Raw genomic sequence first — 16,238 nt, forward strand, 5'->3', positions numbered from 1 at the left:
GTATAAATGGCAAGGCCCATGTGCTGTGGGTCTCCGGCTGGAGAGTGGGGTCCCAGAGGGAGGGGGCCGCTGCCACTATTCTGTAGAAGTTGCCATGCGGCCTTGGGTAGCCGACCTGAGGGCCTGAAAGTTAGAGAGAAGCTGATCCCAGAGGTCCTGCAAAGCTGACTGGAAGGGAGACACCAGAAAGGATTTGATTCTGCCTACTGTGAGTACAGATCTGTGTCATGATGCCTGTCCTGTGAGGGCCACCCTTTAGCTAGAAGAGTCAGTGGACAGGTGTCTGTCAAGGGGATTCAGGGCCGGACTGGGAATAAAAACCAGCCCTGGAAAAAAAATTCATACCAGCCCCACAGCATTATTATACCAGCCCAACAGCATAACGTCATTATTTTTTTGTTCATGAAAGGGAAAACCATACATTTTAAAGCACATTTGATGAAGAGCGTATTATATATAGATATGAAATCACATAGGGATATATATATATATATATATATATATGCAAATTCCAGTTAAAAGTGGTAAGTGGACAATCATCAAGAGGGACCCCAGGAACTCAGAACGTGGGGGACCACCTTCCACAGAAAGAATACACTAAGGTAAGGGGGGTGGGTGCCCACCAAATGCAGCTTTACTCTGCCTGTGAATGCAGTATCACTGTGCCCACCATTGCAGCCTCACTGTGCCCATCAAATGCAGCTTTACTGTGCCGTGAATGCAGCCCACTGTGCCCATGTATACAGCCCTTCCTGTGCCCCATGTCCCAGTCTGCAGTCCCTGTCTGTGGGAAGGTGTGTTGTTGATGCTCGGTACGGTACCTTGCATGCCAGCAGGATATCCATGATGGGCAGCAGCAGGCAGGGTCTGTTCTCGTTTTGGATGGGGACGGTGCTCCTTCTAGCGGATCTGTTTGCTGTGAGATGAAGTGGTCCCTGGCCACCTGCACCTTCAGCTGTCCCCACTTTCCGGCCCCAGTCAGCCTGTCCTCTGGCCCTGGGGAAGTGGAGAGAACTGGGTGGGAGCTGGAGATAAGGGGGAGCAGAGAGTACTGGGTGGGGGCAAAGAGCAGGGGGTAGTGGAGATCACAGGGGTGGGGAGCAGAGAGCGCTGGGGGAGGCAAAAAGAACAGTGGTGGAGAGCATGGTAGGCTGAGAGCACTGAGGGGGCTAAGAGTGTGGGGTGGCGAAGAACACTGGGGGGCAGAAAAACAAGGGTGTAGAGCACGGGGGCTGAAGAGTACTGGGGGGGTACAAAGAGAAGGGGAAAGAGCTCAAGAGCACCAGTGGGGGCCAGAAAGAACAGGGGGAAAAGCATGGGGGACTGGAGAGCATTATGGGAGGTGGAGAGCATTGGCAGGGTTGGAGAGCACATGGGTGGGGCAAAATGCAGGGGGGAGTGGAGAGTACAGGGGTGGTGAGTGGAGAGTGCTGGGGGGAGCCAAAAAGAACAGGAGCGGAGAGCAAGGGGGAGGGTAGAGAGCACGGGGGGGGGGCTGGAGAGTGATGGGTGGAGCTTTAGAGCACCAGGGGGCCAGAAAGAACAGGGGTGGGGAGAATGGAGGGCTGGAGAGCACTGGGGTGGGGGCTGTAGAGTGATGAGGAGAGCTGGAGAGCACTGGGGGGGTGAGCACTCGGGGGAAAAGAACAGGGGGAGAGCACTGGGGGGGGGTGAACAGGTGGGAGAGCACTGGGGGGGAGAGCACTGGGGGGGAAGGAACAAGGGGGGAAGAACAAGGGCGGAGAGCACTGGGGGGGAGTGGAGAGCACTGGGGGGGTAGAACAGGGGGGGAGAGCACTGGGGGGAGTGAAGAGCACTGGAGGGGGAAAGAACGGGGGGGGGGGAGCACTGGGGGGAGTGGAGAGCACTGGGGGGGAAGAACAGGGGGGGGGGCACTGGGGGAGTGAAGAGCACTTTTACTGGCTGGCCCCGCAGCCGCTGCCCCCTTTTTCTTTCCCCAGGTGCCTCCTTTAGGTATCCACTCCTTTAAGAGACAACAGTGCCTTTACGGATCACAGGCCACAGCCATACCCCTGCTTTCTTCTCCCAGTTCCTGACGGACATCTCCAGGAACCAATCACTATCCTCTCCTCTCCCCTCTCACAGTCTGAGTCACATCTCAGTAAGAGGAGCTCTGAGTCCTGATTGGAGGAGGAAAGGGACACACCTCCCTTTACATCACATTACACAGAGAACTTGCAGAGGTAAGTATATGAATTAAAAGCTGTGTGCTGTTGCTCTCCTCCCCAGTCACCATTTTATCTTAGTGTCAGTAAAATCTGTAACAGGTAACTCATGCTGAAAACAAAGGAACAAGGCAGTAGAGAGAAATCACACTCAGTTCTTTGGATAGAGGCAAGTACACAGTATAGGAAGATGTGCTTTGTTCATATTTCATAGCTGAGGTTTACAGCTACTTTAAGTGACTTTAAAAAAATGTGGTAGGGAATTCAGAAGAAATGGTCAAATGTGGAGTTTTCTTTCAAGGTGGTCAACGGATAGTCTGCCCTTTTTTTTTTTTTTTTTTTTTTGTATCTGGCAGAAGAATTAGCTTAGTATGTTATTTATTATCCCCATAATTATTTTTGCCATTTCCATGCTTGTGGCTCAAAATGTTAAAAACATTAAAGTACTCAGAAAAAATATGGAAAAGGGACACAAAACTATCACGTTGCCCTGAGCCCTGCTTTGTCCTAATGTACCTCTGGTTCTGGCTATTATAAGAGCAGCGCTGCGTGGGAACTTATGCTCAGGTAGATAACCACTGAATACAAAAGCGTACTCATGCTCCCACTGAGGTATTTTTTGCTCCCATTCACACTGATTAGGGACTTATCTTGCTCCCACTTACACCAACTATTTGGGGCATATTTTGATATTCTTGGCATCAATTTGGGGTATATTTTTTCCCCATTGACACCAGCAAATTGGTGTTTTTTTGCTACTGACACTAACAATATGGAGTTAATTTTACTCCCACTGCCACCACGATAGGGCTATCGCTACCGTATTCCCTTTGGTTCTATTTTGTCTTAGCGCACCACATTTTTCTTCCCAAATCCTTTAGACATTCCTCCTAATTATTTCCAAATACTGGCAACTATGCATTTTAGATTTGGTGATTTTAAAACCAGATTGTGATGCGTATGGCCCCCTAACTCCAACGACCTTCATTTTTGTATATTCTAGACACTTCATACTATTTTTATATCTGCCTCTATTCTGTCAATTGTCTGTTTTAATGTATAGCCTGCTGTAAGCTGCTTAGCTGCTTGAAAAAAATACAGTGATAGGTATAGAAATTCACATGGTCTGCAATCTCCACAAAATACGCTATTATCTTTTCACAAGAATCCGACTTTTTACCCAGCCTGGAAATATCCCAAAACCTTTAAAGCTTGGTCTAAGGTTGGTATCACTTGTCTATATAATTTAACTTCAACTACATCAATAAAATCTTTTACAGATCTATGTAAATTATATAAACTTCCACAATCAGAAATATTCAGATATCTCCAAATCAAAGATTTTACACTCCTCTTCTCAATTTAAATGTAAACTTACATAATATTTCTCAATTTGAAAGATTTTGTCTCAAGGAACCACACGCTAAAGGTCATATTACATCATTGTATACACAATTGATATCTAATTCTAATACTGTTATACCTAAATATGTGGCCAAGTGGGAAAAAGATTTGGATTGTACGATCGATTCTAGGTCTTGGTCCAACATATGGTCTTTCACAAAATCTTCCTCTATAAATATATTGGCGTCTGAATCATCATATAAAGTTCTCACACGCTGGTATTTGGTTCCTGCGAGAATCGCCAAATTCTCAACAGACAATACTGGCCTCTGCTTTCGTGGCTGTCCAGAAAAAGGTACCTATATACATACCTGGTGGCATTGCCCAATTTTACAATCATTTTGGAAAAAGATCTTTCTGATAATTACAAAATTTTTTGACCGTCCAATTTTTCCAGACCCAATTATAGCTCTCCTTAATTTAAAACCAGCCTTTCTGAATCAGAAACAATTCAAATTAGTTCTTACACTTCTGATAGATGCAAAGCAGACTATAGCCAATGCGTGGAAAACAGATGTGGTGAATATTGCAGAAACCAAACGTAGAATGAATCCATCTTTCATCCATGCTAAAATGGACGCTATAGATAAAAACCAGATGACAAAGTTTGATATCATATGGAAACCCGGGATTAAATATTATACGTCAGATAATATTGATAACCGAGTTTTATTGTTCTGGTGATTAAGATTTTTTATAGAATTACATTAGCTGATTTATAAAACCTCCTCCGGAGAATTATTCCCTCCCCTTCCCCTCCTATATACCTTTTATGTTCCTCCCTTACTATATAATACTTACTATAAACATACTTTAGAAGTTATGGTCAAAACTTTAAAATCATATATTTTATTTTAGACATATTTATATTTTCTTGGGATTAAAATGTTTAAAACTCAGCTATAAGTTGTTATGTTTTCAAAGTCTAAAATATATAAGGCCATTTATTGTCATTCCCACGAGAATATCTTGAAATTCTTCTTTGCTTTATATCATCCGTACTTCAATATGTCTTTTTATTTCTGGTATCAAATAATTTGTCTTATATTCTGTACATGTAATTTATTTTAACATAAAATAAAAACTTTTGAACAAGAAAAAAATACAGTGAGGGCAGCACTTACGACTCCCTGCTGCATTGGAAAATTATCATAGCCATGCACCATGATAGGAGCCTTGGAGCTAGCAGGCATAAACTTTATTTGTACAGCCTTGGTGAATCACTCAGTGTGTCCTGTTGTTACCTGTCTTAAGTGGCACATATATTGGGTTATATCCCTCCTATGGCACACTGATGTCTCTATGTGCAATCCTATTGGTTCAATATTTATTTGCCTATTTATCCTTCAAACATCTGTTGAGCACCCTGGTGGCATTTTATACAGTACTTTACAAGTCTCCTGAGGAAGCCAGTGATTGGTGAAACATGTTCAGCTGAAGTTACTGTATCTACATTATGACCGCATGGATTTTCTATGATGGTTTTATGAATATTGCTACATTTAACATTTGTATATTACAATAAAAGTTTTACGATTTTATGAATATATTGTGTTAGATCAATTTTGGCACCTAAAACAACCTGCTTTCTGTGTTTATATATCTTTAGTGAGAATTATCAAAACTGTGGTAGATGTTAAAATTATGAAATGGCTCATCTGGGCTTTTGGGTCCCCAACCGCAGACGTGGGAAGTTTGTGTCTGTCCAATGGACGAGCTCTCCCCCTTCTTGCCTTTCTGTCTGCTTGATCCCTCTCACAGGCGGTCTTTGGGCAAACATCCACGCTGTTGATGTCCCCTTTGTGTCTCCTCCGACTTCCGCATGCATGGTTACCATCTACTTTGGCTGCTCTGCTTGAAGCACAGGATGTCAGCAGCCATCCAAGCTTCCCAGAGATGGCGAGGAGGTGATTGGGCACCAGGGGAGATCAATACTGATGGCTTCAGCTGGGAGCAATCAAGCAGAGTTGCACAATTATATATATATGTGTGTGTGTATGTGTATATATATATATATATAAGTACTAGTATCACTGGAGTGTACACACAAAATATTGAAAGTGACAACCACTGATCCCAGCGCCCTACGAAGTAAGTCAAAACTCACCCTAACAAGCTGCTATCATACAAAAGGACAAATCACAAAGATATATAGTATACCGTATCCGTACCCTAGTTACCCCGCATATACTATATTGACAGCGCTAAAACAAAAAAGGAAAATACTCAAAAATAAAATATAATAAATATATAGAGGATAATAACTCTATGTTTAGAAAGAGTCACTAGCAAGTGTCCATAATATCTAAAAAACATATAAGTCTCAATATTCAATTGAGCTATCACACTTTGAAAAAAGTTCAGAAAAGAAGATCCATCTCCGAAGAAGAGAACACCAGTGTGCGAAGAGTCTGACGGCCGGTGACACCCCTTATGGTAATTCACTCACCAGAACCCAAAGGGTTAACAGGCACTTCACTATGACTGTGGAAGTAGTCCCACTAGTGTCCCTCCGGAAAGTCTTCTTATCACACCACCATAGGTTCCTCTCTCTCGGGCTCCCTGCTCTCTCACCGATAAGAGTTCACTTGATTCTCATTAACAGCCCCAGATCCACATATAGAAAACAATAAAATATAGATTCCATAGTGCAAAACAGCTTTATTCATTAAAACCACTCATGCGCTTAAAATCATACGTACACAGTGTGCACAGCAAAATGTCACATTTAAAATGTCACTGGCAGCGATATCAAGGTGGTCTCACCGCAGTCCTGAGCGCGTTTGGTCGAATACCGCCTCAGCTTCCACGGCGGGTCCCGGGTAACCACTCCGAATAGCCTGCTCTGGTGACGTATAGCTGCCTGGTCACGCCCATACGCGTTTCGTCATCACGTCTTCGTCCGTGGGCGTGGCCAGGCAACGCAGCTAGTCAATTTAAATACCTTGCGGGGCGGGAAGCCGGATCGAAATAACGCCCACGTCCGGCCCCCTCACCTCCACATTCGATGTGACAATGTAATGACATCGCCGTATAAGCGATCGTCATGACAACGGCCTGCTAAAAGTCAATATCTAGCTTAAGGAAAAGGCAAGGAAGAAAGACTTCCGCTTTATTTGTTGTTACGTAATTAGGTCCCGCCGTGCAAGCTATCAGCGTACCGACAAGGATACTGATAACAAAAACTTCTCCTTATAGCCTATCTCAAATATCTGTATGTCTACCCCATCACCTATATTAGTTTAAACAGGGCATATCATTACTATAATATAACAAATTATCTAAAATACGGGGCATACTGCTGTAAATATTATGAATCTACATCAAAACAAATTGTAATATGTCAAAGTCACCTATATACAAACTATAAGTGATCATATTATCACTTACTGATCGACCAATAAGCACAATATCCCAATTCTCCGGTCTTGATGACAGAGGTGAGAACCATAAAAAAATATAAAAATAATAAAAATGAAATAAAAATGAATGAAAATGAAAATAAATAAAATGAAAATAAGAATAAAATTAAAATTCAAAGTAAAATGAAAAATAAATAAAAATAAAATGAAAATGAAAATAAATAAAAATGAAAATAACAGTCACAAACAAAATAAAAATAAAAATAAAAATAAAAATGAAAATAAACATAAATATAAGCATAAGAATGAAAAAATAAAAAATAAAAAGTGAATAAAAATGAAATAATATCAACCGCTTATGTTTTGGGATAGAGCTGGCTTTTATGCCTGTCGCAACTGCCGGGCTTGTAAATCAGTACGTAATCATTTAAGAGGGTTGGACCAGTTCACCTCTACTGGTAATGGACAAAATTTTAAAATCGATCAATTCATCACATGTGTAACTACGCATGTGGTATATGTCCTTCAGTGCCCATGCGGGCTTATGTATGTAGGACGTACTAAAAGAAAGTTATGCACCAGGATAGCAGAACATATTTATAATATCTCTATCGGTTATAAAGAGCACAGTGTTTCCCTACATTTTAGACGTGAACATGGTAGGGATCCAACGGGACTCAAGTTTTGGGGAGTGGATAGGGTCTTTCCTGATTGGAAGGGCAGCAATCTAGTCCGGGAGATATCAAAGCGAGAAACGGAATGGATTTTCCGTACAAACACTTTGAGTCCTTTTGGTTTGAACATAGAGGTAGATATTAACTGCTTTATTAGCGATTATTGATTTCATCCATTATAGAAGAGTTGGGATTTTAGTTTGAGCGCATTGTTATTATACAATGCATGGGTTCTAATATTCAGCAATTTTGATATTATTTCATTTTTATTCACTTTTTATTTTTTATTTTTTCATTCTTATGCTTATATTTATGTTTATTTTCATTTTTATTTTTATTTTTATTTTTATTTTGTTTGTGACTCTTATTTTCATTTTTATTTATTTTCATTTTCATTTTATTTTTATTTATTTTTCATTTTACTTTGAATTTTAATTTTATTCTTATTTTCATTTTATTTATTTTCATTTTCATTCATTTTTATTTCATTTTTATTATTTTTATATTTTTTTATGGTTCTCACCTCTGTCATCAAGACCGGAGAATTGGGATATTGTGCTTATTGGTCGATCAGTAAGTGATAATATGATCACTTATAGTTTGTATATAGGTGACTTTGACATATTACAATTTGTTTTGATGTAGATTCATAATATTTACAGCAGTATGCCCCGTATTTTAGATAATTTGTTATATTATAGTAATGATATGCCCTGTTTAAACTAATATAGGTGATGGGGTAGGCATACAGATATTTGAGATAGGCTATAAGGAGAAGTTTTTGTTATCAGTATCCTTGTCGGTACGCTGATAGCTTGCACGGCGGGACCTAATTACGTAACAACAAATAAAGCGGAAGTCTTTCTTCCTTGCCTTTTCCTTAAGCTAGATATTGACTTTTAGCAGGCCGTTGTCATGACGATCGCTTATACGGCGATGTCATTACATTGTCACATCGAATGTGGAGGTGAGGGGGCCGGACGTGGGCGTTATTTCGATCCGGCTTCCCGCCCCGCAAGGTATTTAAATTGACTAGCTGCGTTGCCTGGCCACGCCCACGGACGAAGACGTGATGACGAAACGCGTATGGGCGTGACCAGGCAGCTATACGTCACCAGAGCAGGCTATTCGGAGTGGTTACCCGGGACCCGCCGTGGAAGCTGAGGCGGTATTCGACCAAACGCGCTCAGGACTGCGGTGAGACCACCTTGATATCGCTGCCAGTGACATTTTAAATGTGACATTTTGCTGTGCACACTGTGTACGTATGATTTTAAGCGCATTAGTGGTTTTAATGAATAAAGCTGTTTTGCACTATGGAATCTATATTTTATTGTTTTCTATATGTGGATCTGGGGCTGTTAATGAGAATCAAGTGAACTCTTATCAGTGAGAGAGCAGGGAGCCCGAGAGAGAGGAACCTATGGTGGTGTGATAAGAAGACTTTCCGGAGGGACACTAGTGGGACTACTTCCACAGTCATAGTGAAGTGCCTGTTAACCCTTTGGGTTCTGGTGAGTGAATTACCATAAGGGGTGTCACCGGCCGTCAGACTCTTCGCACACTGGTGTTCTCTTCTTCGGAGATGGATCTTCTTTTCTGAACTTTTTTCAAAGTGTGATAGCTCAATTGAATATTGAGACTTATATGTTTGGAGATATTATGGACACTTGCTAGTGACTCTTTCTAAACATAGAGTTATTATCCTCTATATATTTATTATATTTTATTTTTGAGTATTTTCCTTTTTTGTTTTAGCGCTGTCAATATAGTATATGCGGGGTAACTAGGGTACGGATACGGTATACTATATATCTTTGTGGTATATATATATATATATATATATATATATATATATATAGAGCTCCCTCCCTTCCCTCATTCAGCCAGTGGGGTCCATGCTGGGTGTGAGTATGGGGCTTTATAGAAGATTGCCCTCCCTTTTGCTTCTGTTATCTACTGTTATCCAGCTCTATACATATATTTTGTGGCCTCTTAGCCTTCCATTAGGTATGTTTCATTTGTGCATTGTTAGACTTGATACATTTTATTGGATGTTTGTTTCAAATTTATATAATATGTCCATAATAATCTATAAATCATAATACCATTCAAAATTTTTTATGGATCAGCTAAAGAGTGTACCTGTGCTTTGAGTCAATTCAATTCAATTCAGGCTTGATAGCCATTGATCTTGTGTGGGGGCTTGAGGTCTGCATTGGGCTGAGACCTGCATGTGCCGCTGAGCCATTACCTATTGCTCGGGACATCCAGTCTTTTGTAAGTGCATTATAATTGCTTTGAATGTCATATGAAAATAGTAAAATCACATACAACCTGGTAAAATGTAATATAAATTTAATTATGCATTTTCTTTTGCTTTATTGATGTATGTAGGGTTGCTTCCACTTCCTTAACCCCTGATGAAGACTTTACATAAGTTGAAACGCATTGGGTGTATTTGGTGGATATGCAATTTATTTTCTTAATTTCATGTATCTCTGCAGTATAGGTATATTGTAGGACTGGCATAAGATCAGGAAATGAAGTGTCTAGACAAGCCAATTTTGAATTTTTTGTTCAATAAAAAATTTTTTCACAAACCAATTGTGTGATTTCTATTGCTGCAACAAAGTTCCATGGGAGATATCTTTTGTCTAGTGTATCAGGGATGGAGCAGCCTTCTTCCCATGATGTAATTGCTACTCTCTGCTTTCAAATTATGAAAGGGCTGAAGGGTATGAAAATGAAGATTCCTTGAGTTGAGTTTTAAAGTAAGTAAGCAGATCAGGAATGCCAGAAGCACAGCATAATTTTTCTTCAACATTTATTCAACCCCTTTAAGACGACCTAACACATATGTGCGGCACCAAAAGGATTGGCTTTAAAGGAAAAGTACAGCCAAATAAGCTTTGGCTGTATTTCTTCTGTGGATCATTGGAGTGTGGTTCGTTCTACCCTTCTGTGACGCATTCTCAGCAGACAGCTGGCTGAAATCCAATGTCTGCTGACGTGACAGAGCCGGTCCAAGCTCAGACAAGTTCAAAACACTGGAGTCGGCATCCACCCACATGCCTGGACTGGCACTTGGCACAGTGAGTCGATGAGAGCCTGACCGGTTGCTCCCGCCCCCTCCACAGCCTGGCGCTCCAGTGAGCGAGGAGGGGGTAGAGCAGAGAGTGGTGACTGACAGTCACCAGCTGTCTGCTCGGGGACCTGTGAGAATCGATCAATCTGCAGTGTTTGATTGCTCGGTTCTCATTGTTAGAGCTGACGGGGGATAGATGCAGCATTGGTTTGATGCTGCATCCACCTAGGTAAGTATAAATCTGGAAAAAAAAATCCATATTTCTCTTTAATGCAAACATGGGGCACATGCATCTCTGGGCAGCCAATGTTTCTGTGTTGAGAGCACATTCACACCACAGACATTAAGCTGTGAAAGACAGCTCTTGGTCCCCGCTAATGATCAGTAGCCTTGCAGAGCTGGCAATCATGTGACCACTATGATAGTCAATCATGGTGGTCACAAGATCAGCCCCCCCAGAGTTTAGAACTTTTTATGCTGGGGTGGGTTAAACTATGGTTAGCATGACAGGCAGATATCTTGCAATTGCAAAACAGGCAGTCAAGTATGACAGCTTTTATGTTTCTCTTAGTAAAGGTTCCCTTTAACGGTTTGCAAGGGTGAAAAATTATGCTTTTCAGGCGATCTTGGAAAACCATGGTTGAATGCAGACAGAACTGGAAACAAATGATTTTTAACTTGATACAAAGGTAAATGTACCGCTCCAGGTAAGTCTAACACTTTAATGCCTTGTAAAGAAACAAAGGGTGCAGGTTGGGCTCATACAGCAATCACTGGAAGAAATGAAGGTGGATGACTGTACACCCATAGATAAAACTCCAACTTGTTCATTTTAACAAATTAAAACTTTGCCAACGGTACAAACACACAGAAAATAAAGTTGACGCATTTCACGTCACAGAAACTTACAAAAATTGTTCTAACAATAAATTAAAAGAGACCTTGTAATAATTTCATGTTACAGCAAAAGTTAGCAAAAAATCTGGAACATTTTAATCTTTAAAAATATTATTTACATTTTAATATATACCATTTACAGCCATCAGGTGGTGCAGTAGAGGCTGCTGACCCCAGTTTTCTTTTGCGGTTCTTTTTTGCAAGATCAGAGAGTACAGTGGTAATATGACATCCAGTCTCAATGAAGGAATCTGACTCCAGGCTTTCTGCAGAGATATATTAATATGCTAGTCTATGTAAGTTGATATTCTGTTATTCAGGTCTATGCACAACACACAAATGAATAAGTAATCAGAGGTAGTCAGCAAGTGAAAAAGCAATGCTGGACTGCCATTGAGATCCCAGCATACCCACATAGTCTCCTATAGGACAGTGGCTCACCCTGTATTAAATGTTATTTCAAAAATAAAGATTCCATATAAGTAGTGAAAACAAATTTACAAAGTGAGTTTTAATATATTTTTAACATTGAAATAAAAGTAAAATAGCTAGGATCAAAATCTTTATAGTCTTTCAAAGTCCATTTTCATTTGCAGTACTGTTAGCTTTGGCCTGATATTTTGGGATCAAAGGATCTGTTTATAAAAAAACAGGATGAGTCAATGCAGGATCCTGAAAGCAAATTGTGTAAGAGGAAAAAACATTGCAGAAAATCTATTTATCCCATTCCTACAAAGATTGGTAAGTTCTCTTTTATTTTTTCTTATGATCTCACGTTGTATTATCCTAGATAAAACCTGATATCTGAAAGCCTGAAGGTAAACATAGCAGCACTGGGATTGTTAGCTATAGATGCATATTGGTATAGGAATTATTATAGATATTCTAATTGCAGTGGCGGTCCGTCCATAAGGGGTGCATGTGGGGTGCATGAACTAACGCCTTTCTATGAGGTCTGTCTTTTTTTTTCAAGCTTCATTTCGGTTTCCGGCTTCTTCTCCCAGCCAATCAGTACAGGAGGCGGATCTAAAGAAGACCGGGTTACCTGGAAGGAGAAGCCCGGGAAGCCATGCCGAGTCACTAACACACAAACGGAATTTCGGCCCGCAAAAGACCGATGAGAGTTTTTCGTCAGAGTGTGTATGCTCCATCGGTAATTTGCTGGCGGAATTCCAGCATGCTCTCATTTTTTCGGTTGTGAAAAGTTCCTATCCGAAAATGCGATTGTCTGTGGTAATTCCGGCGTGCAAAATTCCTACGCATGCTCAGAAACAATTTGACGCATGCTCGGAAGCATTGAACTTAATTTTCTCATCTCATCATAGTGTTGTACGCCACCGCGCTCTTGGCGGTCGTAATTTCAGCAAACTTTTGCGTGATCGTGTGTATGGTAAACTTGAGTGGAATCCCGCCGGAAATGCCGTCATATCTCTTTCACACGAGAAATCCGATCATGTGTACGCGGTATTAGAGGTACATAACCATCACAGTGTGGCCACCCCGTCACCGTATATGCGCATGAGGCGGTCTGCAATTGGTTAAGATTTCACGAGCATCAAACAATAATAGATTTACTGTAAACCCAAAGTGTAAACCCAGAAATGAAGTGATGCACACTCGGGGTTTGCTGAAAAGCAGTGTCTTAGGATATCAGATAATGCCGTGATACCGATTTGTGAAAATAAAAACTTTCCAAACTGAGGAGGCTTCGTCATCAGAACCAGGCAGAGGCTCATGCAAGAGGGAGGCAAAGAAAAATTGACTTGCGAGAGAAAAAAATAATTGCTTGGTTTGATTTGCTTTAGAGCCCATTCACACAGGGGCAACACGACTTGTAGGCGACTTGAGTCAGGCAACTTGGACACGACTTGAGTTAAGATCACAGCGCGACTTGGGACGACTTCAAAACGACTTGTGATGACTTCAAGCCCGACTTGGGACGACTTACAAGTCGCTCCAGGCCAGGCGACTTTTGCCGAGGCCAAGCAGAGAATGAGCTCAAGGGGAAACTCCACGGCAAATTTCTGAAAAAAATTTGGCGTGGGTTCCCCCTCCGAGAGCATACCAGGCCCTTAGGTCTGGTATGGATTCCAAGGGGAACCCCCTACGCCGAAAAAACGGCGTGGGGGTCCCCCCCAGATCCACACCAGACCCTTATCCGAGCACGCTACCCGGCCGGCCAGGAAAGGGGGTGGGGACGAGCGGGCGGCCCCCCCCTCCTGAGCCGTACCAGGCCGCGTGCCCTCAACATGGGGGGGGTGCCTTGGGGGAGGGGGGCGTGCGGCCCCCCCACCCCAAAGCACCTTGTCCCCATGTCGATGAGGACAAGGGCCTCTTCCCGACAACCCTGGCCGTTGGTTGTCGGGGTCTGCGGGCGGGGGGCTTATCGGAATCCGGGAGCCCCCTTTAATAAGGGGGCCCCCGGATACCGGCCCCCCACCCTATGTGAATGAGTATGGGGTACAATGTACCCCTACCCATTCACCTGTGGAAAAAAAGTACAAAAAAAAAACACAACACAGGGAAAAAATATTTTATTGCACAGCTCCGGGGGTCTTCCGTCTTCAGGGGTCTTCTCGCCGGACTCCTCCGCTATCTTCTTGTAGCTCTTTTGCTAGCGGAGGAGTCCGGCTTTCTTCCTCCCCGCCGCCGGCCTCTTCTCCTGACTTCGGGGGTCTTGTCCCCCTCTTCGGTTCTTCTGCCGGGCCACCGCGCCTTCTTGTAGCTCTTTTACAGGCGGTGGCCCGGTCTTCTGTCGCCGCCGCCGCCGCCTTCCGTTCTTCTTCTTCTCCAGGAGATGTTGACACGACACTCTCTCCGGCCACAATGCCAGGGACGCGCTCCGCTGCCACTTATATAGGGACAATGGGGCGGTGTCACATGGGTTGATGTCACATGGGTTGGTCACATGGGTTGATGTCACATGGTGACCCCGCCCCCTTACCATGTGACATCAACCCATGTGACATCAACCCATGTGACACCGCCCCATTGTCCCTATATAAGTGGCAGCGGAGCGCGTCCCTGGCATTGTGGCCGGAGAGAGCGTCGTGTCAACATCTCCTGGAGAAGAAGAAGAAGAAGAAGAAGAAGAAGAACGGAAGGCGGCGGCGGCGGCGGCGACAGAAGACCGGGCCACCGCCTGTAAAAGAGCTACAAGAAGGCGCGGTGGCCCGGCAGAAGAACCGAAGAGGGGGACAAGACCCCCGAAGTCGGGAGAAGAGGCCGGCGGCGGGGAGGAAGAAAGCCGGACTCCTCCGCTAGCAAAAGAGCTACAAGAAGATAGCGGAGGAGTCCGGCGAGAAGACCCCCGAAGACGGAAGACCCCCGGAGCTGTGCAATAAAATATTTTTTCCCTGTGTTGTGGTTTTTTTTTGTACTTTTTTTCCACAGGTGAATGGGTAGGGGTACATTGTACCCCATACTCATTCACATAGGGTGGGGGGCCGGTATCCGGGGGCCCCCTTATTAAAGGGGGCTCCCGGATTCCGATAAGCCCCCCGCCCGCAGACCCCGACAACCAACGGCCAGGGTTGTCGGGAAGAGGCCCTTGTCCTCATCGACATGGGGACAAGGTGCTTTGGGGTGGGGGGGCCGCACGCCCCCCCTCCCCCAAGGCACCCCCCCCATGTTGAGGGCACGCGGCCTGGTACGGCTCAGGAGGGGGGGGGCGCCCGCTCGTCCCCACCCCCTTTCCTGGCCGGCCGGGTAGCGTGCTCGGATAAGGGTCTGGTGTGGATCTGGGGGGGACCCCCACGCCGTTTTTTCGGCGTAGGGGGTTCCCCTTGGAATCCATACCAGACCTAAGGGCCTGGTATGCTCTCGGAGGGGGAACCCACGCCAATTTTTTTTCAGAAATTTGCCGTGGAGTTCCCCCTTCAGAGCTAATAATTCTTTCAAAGTCGCCTCCGTATAGACGGAGATCCGACTTGGAGGCGACCTCCATTGAAATCAATGGGTACCGGTCGCCTACAAGTCGGATAGAAGTAGTACAGGAACCTTTTCTGAAGTCGGAGCGACTTCAGTAGTGTGCATTAAGACGGCTCTCATTCACTTACATTGCTTTTTAAATGTTGTCCGACCTGAGGCGACCTGAGGCGACTAGGGGCGACCTGAAGTCGGATCAGGAGTTGCCCCTGTGTGAATGGGCTCTTAAACATCCTCGCCCCTTCAGTTTGGCATTGTGAAGAAGTGCAAATATGAGACATGTCCTAAGGAGCCAGATTTAATCTTTTACCATGCAATAAAACAAGTTACATAGCTGTTCTATGGCTTTTTTTTCTCAGGCTTGCCTCTGCATATTTATTATATGTTTAAATGTCCTCCTTAAGATTTTAACGTGAATGTTTTCATTTCGTTCCACTTTAATTTTAGAGCTACTTCAGAAAATAGGCTTTACAATTCTGTGTAAGTTTTCTACGTCAAGATAATCACCAGCGGTCCCTCACTTCTCCAGTCCTCATTTAGTGAATTCCTCCCTGGCTAAGCATATTAGAAATAGAGCTGAGGGCCTCCCAGTCCACGTGTTTCTTGAATAGCGCTATTACAGAGTGGCTCAGGCACTGGCTTAACATAGCAATGTCTCCTGTCTCCCTTCTATACTGAGGAGGGAAAGAATCTAAGGAGG

This window comes from Lithobates pipiens, unplaced genomic scaffold (genome assembly GCF_037356315.1).
Source record: "Lithobates pipiens isolate NorthernLeopardFrog02 unplaced genomic scaffold, aLitPip1_a1.2 Scaffold_16, whole genome shotgun sequence".
Lineage (NCBI taxonomy): Eukaryota > Metazoa > Chordata > Amphibia > Anura > Ranidae > Lithobates > Lithobates pipiens.